Here is a 6,613-nt window from a genome sequence, read left to right as displayed (position 1 = left end):
CAGTCACTACGCCATTGATGGAAGTTCCTTTTGAATCCATAGAACTTGGGTGGACTGGTGGGTTTGATTCTCAGCACCGGCTGTGGAGTTGGTTGGAGCTGGGGTTCACTTCCTCTTCTTCCTTCCTCTGCACTTCTTTGTGCTGTTAGGAATTCGGCCCTTCTGGCCTCGAGGACATTGCTGAGCGCCCTCAGGTCCTTAACTCTGCCTTCCAGCCTTGGCCTTTGGTCATCTGGGATCCACCTTTCCCACTCAGTCATGCTTGTGATTGCGTCTTTGACCAATGATTTTACTCCAATCCACTGCAGCTCATATCCAACTCTGTTGATTGCAGTCACAGGCATTCCCCGGAGATCTTCACTGGCGGTCACTGCCTCATTTATTGCAGAGTTGACTTCGTCCTCACCATATCTCGACCAAAGGTTGTGCTGAACTTTTTTCCGGTCTTCATCCAGTCTTGCTTCATACTCATCTGTGGTTTTTTGTATGTCTTTTTGCTGTTGCATATCCAGTTTCATTTATTCACCTTCATCAGACTTCGCCTCGATGTCCACCAGTAGGCCTGTCTCGTAGTCATCGTTTAGTACACCAACATCCCTCGCCAGATTGGAAAGTTTGCAGAACTCTTCTTGTAGTTCCTTCTTTATCAAGCTACCTGCAGCCCTGCTGAGGTAGTTGGCTTGCTTGGTGAAGACACTTTTGGCTACGGTCACCGGGGCCCCCCTCTGGAGCCAGGCCCGGAGGTGGGGCACGATGGCGAGCGCCTGGTGGCCGGGCCTCTTCCCATGGGGCCCGGCCGGGCACAGCCCGAAGAGGCAACGTGGGTCCCCCCTCCAATGGGCTCAACACCCATAGCAGGGGCCATAGAGGTCGGGTGCATTGTGAGCTGGGCGACAGCCGAAGGCAGGGCACTTGGCGGTCCGATCCTCGGCTACAGAAGCTAGCTCTTGGGACGTGGAACGTCACGTCACTGGGGGGGAAAGAGCCTGAGCTAGTGCGCGAAGTCGAGAAATTCCGGCTGGATATAGTCGGACTCACTTCGACGCACAGCAAGGGCTCTGGAACCACTTCTCTCGAGAGGGATTGGACCCTCTTCCACTCTGGCGTTGCCGGCAGTGAGAGGCGACGGGCTGGGGTGGCAATTCTTGTTTCCCCCCGGCTCAAAGCCTGTACGTTGGAATTCAACCCGGTGGACGAAAGGGTAGCCTCCCTCCGCCTTCGGGTGGGGGGACGGGTCCTGACTGTTGTTTGTGCTTATGCACCAAACAGCAGTTCAGAGTACCCACCCTTTTTGGGAACGCTCGAGGGCGTACTGGAAAGTGCTCCCCCGGGTGATTCCCTTGTCCTACTGGGAGACTTCAACGCTCACGTTGGCAACGACAGTGAAACCTGGAGAGGCGTGATTGGGAAGAATGGCCGCCCGGATCTGAACCCGAGTGGTGTTTTGTTATTGGACTTTTGTGCTCGTCACAGTTTGTCCATAACAAACACCATGTTCAAACATAAGGGTGTCCATATGTGCACTTGGCACCAGGACACCCTAGGCCGCAGTTCCATGATCGACTTTGTAGTTGTGTCATCGGATTTGCGGCCTCATGTTATGGACACTCGGGTGAAGAGAGGGGCGGAGCTTTCTACCGATCACCACCTGGTGGTGAGTTGGCTGCGATGGTGGGGGAGGATGCCGGACAGACCTCGGAGGCCCAAACGCATTGTGAGGGTCTGCTGGGAACGTCTGGCAGAGTCTCCTGTCAGACAAAGTTTCAATTCCCACCTCCGGAAGAACTTTGAACATGTCACGAGGGAGGTGCTGGACATTGAGTCTGAGTGGACCATGTTCCGCACCTCTATTGTCGAGGCGGCAGATAGGAGCTGTGGCCGCAAGGTAGTTGGTGCCTGTCGTGGCGGCAATCCTAAAACCCCTTGGTGGACACCAGCGGTGAGGGATGCCGTCAAGCTGAAGAAGGAGTCCTATCGGGTCCTTTTGGCTCATAGGACTCCGGAGGCAGTGGACAGGTACCGACAGGCCAAGCGGTGTGCAGCTTCAGCGGTCGCGGAGGCAACAACTCGGACATGGGAAGAGTTCGGGGAAGCCATGGAAAACGACTTCCGGACGGCTTCGAAGCGATTCTGGACCACCGTCCGCCGCCTCAGGAAGGGGAAGCAGTGCACTATCAACACCGTGTATGGTGCGGATGGTGTTCTGCTGACCTCGACTGCGGATGTTGTGGATAGGTGGAAGGAATACTTCGAAGACCTCCTCAATCCCACCAACACTTCTTCCTATGAGGAAGCAGTGCCTGGGGAATCTGTGGTGGTCTCTCCTATTTCTGGGGCTGAGGTCGCTGAGGTAGTTAAAAAGCTCCTCGGTGGCAAGGCCCCAGGGGTGGACGAGACCCGCCCGGAGTTCCTTAAGGCTCTGGATGCTGTGGGGCTGTCTTGGTTGACAAGACTCTGCAGCATCGCGTGGACATCGGGGGCGTTACCTCTGGATTGGCAGACCGGGGTGGTGGTTCCTCTCTCTAAGAAGGGGGACCGGAGGGTGTGTTCCAACTATCGTGGGATCACACTCCTCAGCCTTCCCGGTAAGGTTTATTCAGGTGTACTGGAGAGGAGGCTACGTCGGATAGTCGAACCTCGGATTCAGGAGGAACAGTGTGGTTTTCGTCCTGGTCGTGGAACTGTGGACCAGCTCTATACTCTCGGCAGGGTTCTTGAGGGTGCATGGGAGTTTGCCCAACCAGTCTACATGTGCTTTGTGGACTTGGAGAAGGCATTCGACCGTGTCCCTCGGGAAGTCCTGTGGGGAGTGCTCAGATAGTATGGGGTATCGGACTGTCTTATTGTGGCGGTCCGTTCCCTGTACGATCAGTGCCAGAGCTTGGTCCGCATTGCCGGCAGTAAGTCGAACACATTTCCAGTGAGGGTTGGACTCCGCCAAGGCTGTCCTTTGTCACCGATTCTGTTCATAACTTTTATGGACAGAATTTCTAGGCGCAGTCAAGGCGTTGAGGGGTTCCGGTTTGGTGACCGCAGGATCAGGTCTCTGCTTTTTGCAGATGATGTGGTCCTGATGGCTTCATCTGACCGGGATCTTCAGCTCTCGCTGGATCGTTTCGCAGCCGAGTGTGAAGCGACCGGAATGAGAATCAGCACCTCCAAGTCCGAGTCCATGGTTCTCGCCCGGAAAAGGGTGGAGTGCCATCTCCGGGTTGGGGAGGAGACCCTGCCCCAAGTGGAGGAGTTCAAGTACCTAGGAGTCTTGTTCACGAGTGGGGGAAGAGTGGATCGTGAGATCGACAGGCGGCTCGGTGCGGCGTCTTCAGTAATGCGGACGTTGTACCGGTCCGTTGTGGTGAAGAAGGAGCTGAGGCGGAAGGCAAAGCTCTCAATTTACCGGTCGATCTACGTTCCCATCCTCACCTATGGTCATGAGCTTTGGGTCATGACCGAAAGGATAAGATCACGGGTACAAGCGGCCGAAATGAGTTTCCTCCGCCGTGTGGCGGGGCTCTCCCTTAGAGATAGGGTGAGAAGCTCTGCCATCCGGGAGGAACTCAAAGTAAAGCCGCTGCTCCTTCACATCGAGAGGAGCCAGATGAGGTGGTTCGGGCATCTGGTCAGGATGCCACCCGAACGCCTCCCTAGGGAGGTGTTTAGGGCACGTCCAACCGGTAGGAGGCCACGGGGAAGACCTAGGACACGTTGGGAAGACTATGTCTCCCGGCTGGCCTGGGAACGCCTCGGGATCCCCCGGGAAGAGCTAGACGAAGTGGCTGGGGAGAGGGAAGTCTGGGTTTCCCTGCTTAGGCTGTTGCCCCCGCGACCCGACCTCGGATAAGCGGAAGATGATGGATGGATGGATAGACATACACATTATATATATATATATATATATATGTACATACATATATATATATACATATATATATATTTATATCTATATTTAATGATTATTTGCACACCAAAAAGGTTTATCAGTTTAAACATCAAATATGATGTCTTTGTAGCATATTCAACTGAATATGGGTTGCAAATTATTGTGTTCCGTTTATATTTACATCTAACACAATTTCCCAACTCATATGGAAACAGGGTTTAATCATATATATATATATATATATATATATATATACATATATATATATATATATATATATTTATAAATATATTTATATTTATAAATATATTTATAAATATAAACGTAATACAATGATTTGCAAATCATTTTCAACCCATATTCAGTTGAATATGCAACAAAGACAACATATTTGATGTTTAAACTTCCATCCATTTTCTACCGCTTATTCCCTTTTGGGGGCGTGTGGGGCGCTGGCGCCTATCTGATAAACCTTTTTTTTTTTTGCAAATAATCATTAACTTTAGAATTTGACACCACCAACACTTGACAAAGAAGTTGGGGAATACAGATAAAGTTTAGGTATGCTCATCAAACACTTATTTGGAACATCTCACAGGTGTGCAGGCTAATTGGGAACAGTTAGGTGCCATAATTGGGTATAAAAGCAGCTTCCATGAAATGCTAAGTACTTTACAAACAAGGATGGGGTGAGGTTCACCACTTTGTAAGCAAAGTGTTGAACAGTTTTAGAACAACATTTCTCAACGAGCTATTGCAAGGAATTTAGGGATTTTACCATCTACGGTCCGTAAAATTCAAAAGGTTCAGAGAATCTGGAGAAATCACTGCACGTAAGCGATGATATTGCGGACCTTTGACCCCTCAGGCGGTACTGCATCAAAAACCGACATCAGTGTGTAAGGTATATCACCACATGGGCTCAGAAACACTTCATAAAACCACTGTCAGTAACTACAGTTGGTTGCTACATCTGTAAGTGCAAGTTAAAACTCTGCAACGCAAAGCAAAACCCATTTATCAACAACACCAAGGAATGCCGCCGGCTTCGCTGGGCCCGAGTTCATCTAAGATAGAAAGTGGAAAAGTGTTCTGTGGTCTGACGAGTCCACATTTCAAACTATATTTGGAAGCTGTGGACGTGGTGTCCTCCGGAACAAAGAAGAAAATAACCATCCGGATTGTTATAGGCGCAAAGTTAAAAAGCCAGTATCTGTGATGGTATTGGGGTGTATTAGTGCCCAAGGCATGAGTAACTTACACATCTGTGAAGTCATCCTTAATGCTGAATGGTCCATACAGGTTTTGGAGCAACATATGTTGTCATCCAAGCAACGTTATCATGGACGCCCCTGCTTATTTCAGCAAGACAATGCCAAGCCACGTGTTACAACAGCGTGGTTTCGTAGTAAAAGAGTGCCCGCCTGAGTCCAGACCTGTCTCCCATCGAAAATGCGCATTATGAAGAGTAAAATACGACAGTGGAGACCCCGGACTGTTGAACGACTAAAGCTCTACAAAAATCAAGAATGACAAGGAATTCCACTTTCAAAGCTTCAACAATTAGTTTCCTCAGTTCCCAAACGTTTATTGAGTGTTGTTAAAAGAAAGGTGATGTAACACAGTGGTGAACATACCCTTCCCCAATTACTTTGGCACATGTTGCAGCCATGAAATTCTAAGTTAATTATTATTTGCAAAAAAAAATTTAAGTTTATGAGTTTGAACATACAATATCTTGTCTTTGTAGTGCATTCAACTGAAGATAGGTTGAAAAGGATTTGCCAATCAATCAATCAATCAATCAATCAATCAATCAATCAATCATTCAATCAATCAATCAAAGTTTATTTATATAGCCCTAAATCACAAGTGTCTCAATCATTGTATTCCGTTTATATTTACATCTAACACAATTTCCCAACTCATATGGAAATTGGGTTTGTTTTATGAATATATATATATATATATATATATATATATATATATATATATATATATATATATATTTACAGTGAAGAAAATAAGTATTTGAACACCCTGCAATTTTGCAAGTTCTCCCACTTGGAGGGGTCTGAAATTTTCACGGTAGGTGCATGTCCACTGTATGAGAGATAACCTAAAAAGAAAAATCCAGAAATCACAATCTATGATTTTTTTTTAACAATTTATTTGTGTGATAAAGCTAAAAATAAGTATTTGAACACCAACATTAGTATTTGGTAGAGTAGCCTTTGTTTGCAATTACAGAGGTCAAATGTTTTCTGTAGTTCTTCACCTGGTTTACACAGACTGCAGAAGGGATTTTGGCCCACTCCTCCACACAGATCTTCTCTGGATCAGTCAGGTTTCTGGGCTGTCGCTGAGTAACACAGACTTTCAGCTCCCTCCAAAGATTTTCAATTTGATTTAGGTCTAGAGACTGGCTAGGCCACTCCGGAACCTTGATATGGTTCTTAAGAAGCAACTTCTTGGTTTTCCTGTCTGTGTGCTTTGGGTCATTGTAATGTTGTAAGATCCAGCCACGACTCATCTTCAATGATCTGACTGAGGGAAAAAGGTTTTTGGCCAAAATCTCACAATACATGGCTGCAGTCATCCATCCACCCACCCATCCATCCATCCATCCATCTTCTTCCGCTTATCCGAAGTCGGGTCGCGGGGGGAACAGCCTAAGCAGGGAAGCCCAGACTTCCCTCTCCCCAGCCACTTCGTCTAGCTCTTCCCGGAGGA

The sequence above is a fragment of the Nerophis ophidion genome, linkage group LG03 (genome assembly GCF_033978795.1).
Source record: "Nerophis ophidion isolate RoL-2023_Sa linkage group LG03, RoL_Noph_v1.0, whole genome shotgun sequence".
In the NCBI taxonomy this organism is placed as follows: Eukaryota; Metazoa; Chordata; class Actinopteri; order Syngnathiformes; family Syngnathidae; genus Nerophis; species Nerophis ophidion.
The sequence above is the reverse complement of the archived record's forward strand: the minus strand, read 5'-3'. Positions refer to the sequence as shown.